Source organism: Macaca fascicularis, chromosome 18 (genome assembly GCF_037993035.2).
Source record: "Macaca fascicularis isolate 582-1 chromosome 18, T2T-MFA8v1.1".
NCBI classification, from domain to species: domain Eukaryota; kingdom Metazoa; phylum Chordata; class Mammalia; order Primates; family Cercopithecidae; genus Macaca; species Macaca fascicularis.
Window position 1 is genome coordinate 15330503 of NC_088392.1, and position 13175 is coordinate 15343677.

At 33.4% G+C, this 13175-nt stretch overlaps 1 long non-coding RNA gene across 1 annotated transcript in view; it reads left to right on the forward strand.

Moving 5' to 3' along the window:
• The window catches only part of LOC135968205 (uncharacterized), a 97578-nt gene extending 85094 nt beyond the window's left edge, over positions 1-12484 (forward strand). The window contains exons 2-3 of the long non-coding RNA XR_010582804.1: positions 11036-11077; positions 12326-12484. This is a non-coding gene — a long non-coding RNA (uncharacterized lncRNA). The remainder of the gene's footprint in view (positions 1-11035; positions 11078-12325) is intronic.
• Positions 12485-13175: the final 691 nt, after the last annotated feature.

The following is a 13175-nucleotide window of genomic DNA, read 5'->3' on the forward strand; positions in this document are numbered from 1 at the left end:
GTGTATGTGTACCACATTTTCTTTATTCAATCCACCATTAGTGGACAGCTAGTTTGGTTTCCTGCTTTTGCTATTGTGAATAATAACACAGGCATTTATTTTAATATTAGTCTCAATTTTGCTATTTTTTTAAAAGAGAATTTTATTGAAAATCTTAGTTCAGAATTCAATTTTCAAAGGTGAAATTTATATTTTATCAAAACAGTTATAATTTGGCTAAACACTTCTACCAAGTAATATCTTCTTTGTACCATAAATTAACATGAACAATGAAAATTTGTTTGTTAGAAATCATTATCATAATATTATAAGGTTGGTTATTTCCCTCAACTCAAACTTGTTTATATTGTATAATATTTTATATATAAGCTTTAGAAAAAAATTAATGGGAAGATGATAAGCTATTCATATATGACACTTAATCTGTTATTAGGGTTGTTAAATTGTAGAAAATTTTCATATTATACAGACTTTATTTGAAGACACTTGTGCAAGAAGAAAGACTGTTTTTGTTGTTTGACACTCAATAGATTAGTTTTATAAAATTGGCCAGTATTTCTCTAAAAATTTGAATACATCATATAAATAATAAAGCAAAGAAGAATTATAGTTAATATTTAAATCCCCATAGGTGTTTACTTAAGAAGATACCACACATTTAGTATATACTTTCCTATACCTGAATTTCTTCAAATTACAATTATTATTACTCTGTACTCCTGTAATCATTACCACAATTGTTATTTTATGTTAGGTTGGTGCAAAAGTAATTGCAGTTTTTGCCATTAAAAGTGCTCCCCAGACTGAGCTAGAGATTTATTTATTTAAGTACCTTGACAGAGTTATCATTTGCTCCCATCCAAGTATTAACCAGGCCAAATTTGCTTAGCTTTTGAGATCAGGCAAAATTGGGCATGTTCAGGGCGCTATGGCCATGGATTCTAGAGTTACAATCTTTTAACAAAGCCAAAAGTAAAGCAGGAATACAGTCTCAGCCTGGGTTGGCCAATATAGCTTTTGTTTTGTTTTGTTTTCTGTCTGTAGATACTTCGCTATCATCTGTTCATGCCTCTTAGGAGGTGAAAGGTAAAATGCATGTTGTTATTGTTGTGAATATCAGCATGTGCTGACCAATCATTAAAAAGCTGTTTTTCTGGCTATTTATTGGGACCACTGGTACCGTTTTATCCGTTTTCCTTTTTTGCCTTCTATTTAAGAACGATTTGGTTTAATCATAGTTTTTGGTATTTCTCTTTTTCAATTTCTTAAAGAGAAAATGGGCAACAGTGAAAACAATCACATCTGCTTCCAGGCACTCTTCTTTCTTATTTCAACTGCATTTTGTGATTTTAAAATCACAATGGCTTCTCTTTACTATAATTGTAATTTTGATTATGATTTCTTTTTAATTTGGCCAGTGGGAAATCCTGGCTCTTTTATATTTTAAGGTTGTTCCCCAAAATGCTGAAATTATTTACTCCCTCATTATATTACAAACCAATAGATACCACACCCGGCTAATTTTGTGTTTTTAGTAAAGATGGGTTTCTCCATGTTGGTCAGGCTGGTCTCGAACTCCTGACCTCAGGTGATCCGCCCGCCTTGGCCTCCTAAAGTGCTGGGATTAAAGTTGTGAGCCACTGTGCCTGGCCCAGTCCTCTTTTATGATTATTTTATTTTTGTTACAAAATATAAAATATGCTGCTAAGGACCTGTCATTTCTTGTTACAGTGTAGAACCTCATCTGTGTTTTAAAGACACAGGTTAGAAAATTGGTGGCAAATATGTTGGGCCACATTTAGTGAAGAAATTGAAACAATATTAATTTTAAGGTCAAATATTATTATAAGGGTTGATTATTCTTGATTTAATCATACAATGGCCAATTATGTACATCTACATATTTCTAGTTTAGTTTCTATGTAACCTATATAGGTATCATTTTATACTCATCAAAATTATAAGTGGAATTCCTCCTCTTGTAAACTGTAGTATATTCAGCATCCACATATGTATAATCAATTTATTGACAGACATTTATTTCTTCTTTCTCCTAGTATTGAAATAGACTTTTATGGTGTGAATATTTGTAGTCCCTGAAAGTGCATACATTGAAGCCTAATCCCATAAGTGATATTATTAAGGGTGGGGTCTTTGGGAGGAGATCATATCATGAGGATAGAGCTCTCAGGACTGGGATTAGAACCCTTATAAAAGAGGTCCAAGGGGCTCCTTGGCATTTTCCACTATAAGAGGACACAAAAAGTTGCCATTTATGAGGAACTGACCCTCACCAGATACTGAATCTGCTGGCACCTTTACCTCAGACTTCCCAGCCTCCAGAACTGTGATTAATAAATGTTTTTTGTTTATAAGTCACTCAGTTTACAGTATTTTGTTATATTAGCCCAAAAGGACTAAGGCATAGCTAATAAAAGCAAATTCTTATGTAGTCCTAAATAGGTACTCATCACTGTTTTAAGTACTTCAATAAGTTCTATTAACTACCTCAGAAAATACATGTATCCATTTTTTATTTCAAGAAACTAAAGCACCAACAGATTAATCCATTTCCTAAGTTCACACACACATTAGAAATCCCAACTGGATCCAGGATTTGGACCCAGTGATCATGCCAGTAACTAATGTACTCCAGTAATTTCAACTATTGAACCAGAAACTTAATTTAAAAATCTGGGCTAACATTTTTATAATGGTTAAGCATTTGCAATTTATTTAATTACATACTATCAAACCAGTTGGTGAAAAGGTAAAATAAAATTATCAATCATAGTTTTGTTAATTTTTTGTCATTTGACCACTTTTGCATTTAGTTTACAAGAAGTTTGCTACCAGGTAGACATATGCAATATTAGGTAGTCAAAATCTCTCAAATACACAGGCAATCCTCAAATATTTATACAATTTATAAAAAAAAAAATTTCACATTTAATTTTCTTCTTATCCTCCTTTTAAAATGTATTACAAGTAATTATTAGCCCTTTTTATTTATATATTTAATTTTTTTTACTATGACATATATCTGCTTAATTTCTGCCTCAAAAATGCAACCTGTTTTTAAGTGGTATTGCCAATATCCAATAAACAATAAGGGTGAAGGGTAAATTTGATGGAAACTTGGGTGTAGAAAGGTCTTGCCACTTTCGAGTATTAGATAAATTGGCTTCTCGTAAAACTGCCACCTCTCCTCCTAACCCATTATAGTTTTGTCTATTTGGTTGTAATAAATTGCACAGTTCTCTGAGAGACTTACATTTTTCAGTAATTCCTCTTAGAGTGATAGTTACATGGTGCTATAAAATATTATTTTACGGCTGGGCGCGGTGACTCACACATGTAATCCCAGCACTTTGGGAGGCCGAGGCAGGAGGATCACCTGAGGTCAGGAGTTTGAGACCAGCCTGGCCAACATAGTGAACCCCCATCTCCACTAAAAATGCAAAAAGTAGCCGGGCGTGGTGGCGGTCTCCTGTAATCCCAGCTACTCGGGAGGTTGAGGCAGGAGAGTCACTTGAACCTGGGAGGCGGAGATTGTGGTGAGCCAAGATCGCGCCATTGCACTCCAGCCTGGGTGACAAGAGTGAGACTTCATAAAAAAACAAAACAAAGAAAAAAAAACCTCAAAAAATTACTTTATTTCTGTAAAATATATCTAAAATAAATACCTTCGGAAGTTTAACATGCCATAATGAGATACATTGAAAGTGCATTTTTAGTGCTGAATTTTGAATATGCTCTCACATTCTAGATCTGAATTGAAAATATAAATAGCATCTCAAGAATTGTGTATTTCAAATTAGACTACTGCAGTGCGTGTGTCTGAATGTTCTGCCCAAATCTTCACTTGCTGCAGCTTGATTAAATATATTTGTCCTACATTTTGTCCTGGCCACCTTATAGTCATTACTGTAAACTTCTCAGTATTTATTTAAATGTTGAAAAATAAGTCTACAAGCTTCTATGTGTCTTGGCTTCTATAAAATGTATGTTTTTACCTTAGAAATTGTAAATTTAATTTAAACTAAAAATGATAACTCTTATGTTAAATGAGAAAGAAAAACAAAAATCCTCTAAAGAATTTAGATTGTTTTTCTTACGCCAATAATGATACCTAAATAAAGAAAACATTTAACAGAGTTTTTACTTCAAAATTATGGTATACTATAAATATGCAAAATCTTTCTTTGTGATATAAAATAAGCTTCTGAAATTCAGTAAGATAGAGGTTGATTGTGATAGATCAGGTTTAAAAAGTATGTTTTGATAGGAAGATAAAAATATTTGTTTAATTTCTATAAATCAGAAATTAATCAAATATGTCATTTTTCCCTCTAAAATATTTTGGGCTCATTCAGTACATAATGACTGAAAGTCATTTACCTATATGATTTACCTGAAACATTCATAAAAATGATTAAATGTGTCAAGAAATCTCTTTAAATGAATCTTAAGGTTTTGCCATAGGCGGAGATTCCACAAAATTCTTGGTGCAGAACATTTAAGATCTGAGATTCATCATTTTATTCTTGTAGTTCTTACTTCATCACTGACAGCTGATGAAGAAACACACTGTAAGACTAAGTACTGCTGCGAATTGTTATTTATAGATGTTCTGCACAATACACAATATTCCAGAATACTTCCCATCTACTCTATTTCCAAACTGCAGGTCACAGCTCAATAATGATTTGTGAAATCAATTTATAAAACAGACATAGAATAAAATATGATGATAAAATTTTGGAATTCATGCCATGAAGTAAGGATATATGTTGTTCGTGAATATTTTCAGTTGTGCGCATGTGTGTGTGTGTGTTTCTGTATGCATATTTGAATACTGAGTCTTTATTCCTAATATAATTATTAACATGAGCTGTGGCCAAAGTGCTCAAAAAATACAACCATCTTAACTGAAAATATACCTAATAAGCTAATTTTCTTAAAATTGGAGTTTAAAAAGTGGTAGTTTACAAAACAGTGTGAGCTTTTCACCTTCATATTCTCCCTTATGCTTTTCTCTTCTTGCATTTTCTTTTACTTCCTGTTTTTGCCCTTCACAGAAGTACTCTATGGTTTGCTTCCTGATATTTATCTGAACACTTCATTATTTCCGTTTTTAAGTATGCCTGTGCCAAGTCTGCACAAGTCTCTCTGACTTGGCACATGCATACCTAAAAGAAATAATGTAGTTAAATATCGGAAATACAAGAAGCAATAGAAGATAACATTCAGCCTTAAGAACTTGAGAATTCACTGAAAAAAAAATAGAAAAGTAAATAGAAAATTATTTCTTAACTGGTTAGGTATCATTAGAACTCATTGGAGCTGAGAACAAATGAAAAATAATTGATAGGAGTGTACTTTTTAAAATAATTTCAGAGTCAGATTTATCTACAACTAGAAAAATGATTCAATGACAGGCAAAAATAAAAACATGAGGTTACTTGAAACTTGATAAATAAGCAAAAAAAAAAAAAACAAAAAACCCAAAAAAAACCAATAATAGTACCTGGGCTTTTAGTATCTAAGGTTTAAATGGCATTTGAATGGCCTGTCTAGTTCTGTGTTACCTGTCTCAGGGGAAATTCTTTCAGCTATATTGATAATCTAGAAAACAGAAAATCTTATTCTTGCTACATGATTTACACTGTGTAAGAAACAGTCTTTTGTACTATTTTGCCATTTCTCTGTGTTGGTGACTGAACTATAAAATCTTGTGACTACTTTTGTGATGTGAATTCAGCGATGTGCTAAATTTAGTTCTTCCTTTGGGAAAAAGTCTGTACAGTCCCTTAGGAATCCTAAAACTACCTAACATGTACAAGATGTAATTTTTTTCCACAAACTTTTTTTTTTTTTTTTTTTAGTTCTTAACAATTCTTAGTGCACTCTGATTCATCTCTATAAATGATCAAACTTAAGAAAATATATTCTCACATGTTTCTCACCATATGCACTTCAGAACTCCATTTGCTTTTATAAATTCATCAAAAAAATCTCCAAAATAATGACAGAATTAAGAATAGTTCTTCAATTTTACAAAAAATTAAGGAACACCAACACTATACCCTGGCACTGGGGATGCAATGATAAAAACAATAACATAATCCTTGCCTTTGTAGAGTCTACTTTGCGGGGTTAACAGTGTAGTTGGAGACAAATAAATATAGCATGGAGGCTGAGGGAGATAGGATTGTCAAAGATCAGTTCTACTTTGGGCTAATGCAAATCTGTGGGAAGCATTATAAAGAACACTGGAAGAATAACAGGTTTGAGGACAAACAACATGAATTGGTGTTGGAATATTGAATTTGAGATATGTTTAAAGCTTCTTAATGGAAATGTTATGTAGGCAATTGAACATATTGTGTGAAGCTAAGTTGGAAAGCCAGGACTGGAGATTAAAAACAAAAAAAATATAATTCCTTGGTCTGCTGAAGCAGCATCACATAAGATTTTCAAATGATAAAACTATGTAGTGGAAGAAGAAAAGGTCTTCAATGTGTGTTCTGAGAAGCTCCAACAGGCTCAAGAAAACTATAAAAACAAATTCTTACATGTATTTTAATTGAAAACACAAATGTACAACAGCCCTGAGCATGCGGATGTAGCTGAATTTAGAGCTTATTGCTTACTAGCATGTCATTTCCCTGTATTATCGGTTTCTGGAGGACAGATGCTTATTTGGCTATGGGCTCCTTAAAATGAATGATAGGGTTTCAATATACAGGTTTTTGTGTTTTCTTTTTAATTGAATTGAGCAAGCACGTATTTTCATTTCACATCTAAAATATTCTAGAACACAATCTAAATGCTATTTTTCTGAGCCATTGATTCATTGGGAGAACTAGGGTAAATGAATTGTTAATGCCCCAGTTTTACCATTTGTAGTGAAAAGCAAAAACAAAACACTAAACTTATTGTCGACCAATTTATATTACAATCATCATAATTAATAATAGATGATATTGTCAGAAACCTAATACAGAATGCTTCTTTCATCACCTCTTGAGTTGAGAACTGCAGTAGATTAAAGAAGGCTGCAAATGTCCTTTCCTATCAAGAGTAGAGGATCTATGTCTCCTCTGCTGGTATTTGAATGGATTTCTGGGACTACCTGGCCAAGATCATACATCTGAACATATGCTCTGCCAATTTCTGAGTGCAGGCCTTAAGAAACAGATGGCTTCCACCTCCAGTCTTGGAGCACTTGCTCTTGGAATCCAGCCACCGTGCTTTGAGGAATACCAAGCACCACAGTGTGAGGAATCCCAAAGACACCCACGTGAAGAGGAACCAGCCAGCAATCCCAGCTGAGTTTCCAGGGCCAGTACCACATTACCGAAGATAGGAGTACGCCATTTTGCTAGCAGGTCCTCTAGGCTCAGTTGAATTACGCAACCTCGTGCTTTGTGGAGCTGCGTGGAGCTACCTTCACTGACTTCTGCTCAAATTACAGATTCAGCAGCAAGATTCGTTGTTTAGTTTTACGTTTTCACTTTAAAAGTTTAAAACTTAGTTTAAGCATTAGTTTTAAGATTTAAATCTGGAAGTTATTTGTTACATAGCAATAGACACCTAGAAAGACAATAAATTGAAATCAAAATAAAATCCTTATATTTACTAAAGCTGCATCAGAGAATACAGAGAAGACAGAAATCAAAATAAAATCCTTATATTTACTAAACTGCATCAGAGAATACAGGGAATACAGAAATCAAGATAAAATCCTTATATTTACTAAAGCTGCATCAGAGAATACAGGGAATACAGAAATCAAGATAAAATCCTTATATTTACTAAAGCTGCATCAGAGAATACAGGGAATACAGAAATCAATGTTGATGGGATTGTAAACTAGTTCAACCATTATGGAAAACAGTGTGGCGATTCCTCAGGGATCTAGAACTAGATGTACCATATGACCCAGCCATCCCGTTACTGGGTATATACCCAAAGGATTATAAATCATGCTGCTTTAAAGACACATGCACACGTATGTTCATTGCGGCACTATTCACAATAGCAAAGACTTGGAATCAACCCAAATGTCCATCAGTGACAGACTGGATTAAGAAAATGTGGCACATATACACCATGGAATACTATGCAGCCATCAAAAAGGATGAGTTTGTGTCCTTTGTAGGGACATGGATGCAGCTGGAAACCATCATTCTTAGCAAAGTATCACAAGAACAGAAAACCAAACACCGCATGTTCTCACTCATAGGTGGGAACTGAACAATGAGATCACTTGGACTCAGGAAGGGGAACATCACACACCGGGGCCTACCATGGGGAGGGGAGAGGGGGGAGGGGGGAGGGATTGCATTGGGAGTTATACCTGATGTAAATGACGAGTTGATGGATGCTGACGAGTTGATGGGTGCAGCACAGCAACATGGCACAAGTATACATATGTAACAAACCTGCACGTTATGCACATGTACCCTAGAACTTAAAGTATAATAATAATAAAATAAAATAAAATATAAAATAAAATAAAATCCTTATATTTATAAAGCTGCATCAGAGAATACGGTTTGGGTCTATGACCACGGGTTTCTTAATCACAATATTTCCTTAATGTCTAGACTTTGGAACAGTCTAAAGAAAAGTTTGGATTATCATGGCAGATATATACATCCAGAATTACTGACTGCTGGCAGTCCAGAAAATTGGAGGGAAGAAGCGAATAAATAACCCCTGTAAGAATCACTTCAAAGAGACACAGGGACAGATGAAAGGCTCTCCCGGAAATCTCACAATTTATAGGAGTTGTGCTTAGCGTAAAATAATCAAACTAGGAAACAATATTTATTATAACAGAATTACAGAAGAATATGTTTATTGTATCATAAGTAAATTCCTTATGTTAAACTTTCATAGCCTTAAATATATTCTACTAATAATAGGCATGATTTCGGTTTTACTTTACTTATTTTTTTGTCCATAATTATGTTTTATCAAAAACCATAAACATGTTGTAGGCAATGGAAGTTGGGAACAGAGAATCAGTAAAAGGAAAAGCAATGTGTGTGTGTGTGTGTGTGTGTGTTTGTGTTTTGTATGTATGTAGTAAAATATTTGAAGATAAAATTTTACAAAGACCACATGTTTGAAATTAAACTTTTGAGTTAGTGATGTGTGTTGAGGATTCTTCATTGGATACTTTTCATGTTTCTTCAGGAACTTAAACTAAAATTTGTTTCTATATAATGCTTCTGCACTTAGCTATATCTTCCAACATATATAAGCAGGTATGCATATATATATATAAAATATATATATATTTTTTACATCCGTCTTCATTTTCAGTGAGACTAATCTATAACTATGACTACTCTCATTGCATATAAGGCAATGTATAAACTTCTTTCGCATAGGTTTACTATTTCTGTATTATTGTGTAGCAGTGTGCATTTTTGATATATTACCTCCCAAAAGAGATTTATAAAATATATGTTTTCCTTCACCACAATTATGTAAGAAATATTTTTCAAGAGGCACATTAAAGTAGTAATATTTAACAGAGGCTGACACATCCTTCATAATTACTTTTGTTCTATTACAGCACCTTACAAATTTAATTAATTTAACACTATTGTAATACCAAAATATGGAATAGAAAAATCACTGAGCACCAAAGAACTTCAGCTGCTGTCAGTTTTGTTATCCAAATCAATCAAATCACACACATTTATTCAAACATATGAACATTATCTCTTTTGGAAAATGTAAGCTAAAATAGAACATGAGAAGAGAAGACATGAGCTCAACCCAGTGACCTCTCTTGAGTCATTTCACCTTGTTGAAACATAAATCTTAGCAAATGACAGCAAATCATATATATCAAGAGGAACAATTCATCTTTTATTAGAACTCAAAAAATTTAAAACAAAATAAATGAATTATGGTCAGTTATTGACAATGTTATATTTTTAGTGAAAGCTACCAGTTTCATTAAATTTCAGAGACAAATGCTTTGAAAATATTTTTATGGTGTTTTCCATATAAACTATCCATGTTCAAGTATTAAATCTTGTATAGCATCCTAGTTAGAAAAAATGATCATAATGACAACCTCTGCATAAATTAAACTGTATTTCTTTCAATATTTTTCTATTATATTTTTCTTTTTCCATTTTACAGCTTACATTTAAGAAAGTAGGCTGATATCAAAATATCTATTCAGTGACTGAGAACTATTATAGTATATCATAAGATCATTGCATTGATCTTTCTAACTTTATACTTCTATTTAACTACCTCCTCAGAATTGAAATATTGACTGATCTTTATAATCCCTGATCCTTTAAGAAGAAAATAAAAGTGTTTAAATCCACGTTAACTTTGCTTTACATTAAAGGCATGTTAAAGAAATAGACTGGTCCCTCTGAAGTTTACCAATAGCTTGTCATTTTACAACATCTATAATCTTATTTTTGGGTTATGGAAGATATTTTCCCCAAAACACAAAGTATGTTTCTAAGCTAGACCACAAAAGCTATTTAACACTAATGAAAACAAATTAACAATATGAATCTGAAATACTCTCTCTTGGGAATAGGAAAATGAAATGAGAGAGATAAAAAATAAGGTATTTTGCTAGGGTTCTGTCAGAGTCTACCAGAATTTCTCCATCTGATACACATCCTCTCAGATGTGCTTATGGTTCAAAACATTATAGTTATGCTGATGACCCTTAAATCTACATCTACCAAAACAAATTTATAAAGAATTAACATTAATCCAAAAATTATTGAAAATTTCTGAAGCCCTTTGGGTTACTTGCATTTTAGGGACATTCGTTAACTCAAATTAATCTTTTGTGAGTTGAATTTACAGAAGAATAAATGGCATTTAGTAGTTTAAAAGTCTGAATGCTTTGGTTTTATTTTTTCCTCCTGATTTCCTAATAAAATTTTACCTAGTTTCTTACATTGTTTAGTTTTTAGGAAATAAAACTAAATAAAACTCATGTGCTAAGTTTTTGTTTTTGTTTACTTTAAAGGTCTTTGACTGGAAACAGAATGAGCAAGACAAAGGAGATCAGGTGGGGTCAGAATACCCCCTTACCTCTCTCTTTCTCGTTCTCATTTGTTTTCTCTTTCTTCTCTCTCCTTTCTTTCTCCTTCTTCCCTTCTCTCTCTCATAGACACATGCTACATATACACATGCAAACACATACATGCACACAATGTGTATATGTGTGTTTCATAAGTCAGAGCTACCTGTACTCTGCAATTCTCAAAATGGTTAGTCTCAAGATTATTCTCTTCTCTGCACTCACTACCCAATAAGATCTAGTCCACTTCTGTGGTTTAAATACCACCATGTGCTGAAGATTCCAGTTTTGTATTTAGAACAGTTTTGTTCTTTGAATTTCAGTCTTGTAGAGCTAATGGGCTGTTAAACATCTTGATACATAGATATATCATCACATCACAATTTTAATATGTCCAGAACAAATCATTGATTTTTCTCCCCACACATACTCATACCTCAGTGTTACCTAGCTATTCAGTTGCTTATTCTGGAAACATTAAAATCATCCTATTTTTTTTTTCTCTCACATACTAAATAGTACATTAGTCAATCCTATCAGTTGTACTTTCAAAATATTTCTGGAAACCAACCACTTACCGCCACCACCACACGTCATCTCCAAACTACCATGACCTCTCTTACAGAATCCAGAATGATACCTTTGAAACAGACATCATTTTTTTCACCTTCCTCTCATAAAAAGTTATATTCCACACTCATAACAAAATCCTGAGACTTCTAATGGACATTAAGATCCTACATGTTCCAGCCCATGGCTTTCTTGGACCTTGTTTTCTACCATTCTCTGTCCACTCATCCTGTTCTGGGCCTCTGGGTTGTTCTTTATATCAAGCATCCTCCAATTTCTAGGGATATAGAGTTATTTTTTCTTGAACCCTGAATCATCTTCTCAGAAATTTTGGTGGTTTCTCTATCATAGCATTCAAGTGTTGCCTTTTCAGACAGAACTTCCCTGGCACCCCTATCTGAAAGGACATTTGCATCTCTCATGTTGAAAAATATATAAATGTATTTTTGCTCCAACCAAAAAATATGCTCAAGGAGGAGAGAATTTTTATTTTATTAACTGCTAAATGCTCAGTGTTGGCACATAGTAGGTGGTCAAAAATATTAGTTGAGTAAACCTCGTGAATTTTGTGGAATTCCACTACTTTTGCTACCATCACTATATTCCCTTGTTATGTCAGAAATACATATTTTAATAACTTATTTATCTCTTTTATTTGTCCTCAAGGATGTGATCTATAAGATTGGAAGACAGCGACCTGAAAAGGGGAGTTAACCAGTGCCAGCAAGGTAAGTTTCATGCATGACATCCCTCTATGGCTCTCCATCAAATTCATAGTTCTGAACACAAGGTGGGTGGTAAATAAATATTTGTTACATTATGGATGCTATCACAGTCCATTCATATAACCTTACTTTACCTTTGTCACTAATACTACTAATGATAATAAATATTATTCACCTTCCTTGACATCTGCTATGACAAAACCTACTAAATTCCCCTCTATTCATTCCCTTCTTCTTTATTTTAGTAAATAAACCTTCAAGTTTTAGCTATGCATATGGCCATGCAGCTTGAATTTATATTTCAAAGTCTTCCTTACAGATGGTATGGCCATGTGCCTAAATTTTGACCCAAGAGATTCAAAGGAAATCAATGTACTCACATTCTGAAACTTAAAAAAAAAAAGTATATTGCTTATATTCTGGTATGCCTCCTTTTTTTTTTTTGTTTCATGGACTGGATCATGGAATTAGTTGAGACACTGGATATTTCTTTGCCCCTCTAGACCCACTATCCCCTATTCAGTTGTTCCATGCTCTCAGAAACTGGTCGTTATGGACTCTCAGGTGCTCTGGCTTCCAATTGGTTCAGTCAGTGGAAGATTGGTACATTCAAAGAAGGATTTACTTGTATAGGTTCTCTTGTTTTCAGAGGCTGTGTTCTCTTGTTTAAGACCATATCTCCAGGAGAACTGTGTCTAGTCCTACAGCTGCAGCTCTTCTTCTTGGATTTTTGGATTCCAAATATTTTTTCTCTCCTTTTTCCTTTTAAGTAATAGGCATGTTAATGATTT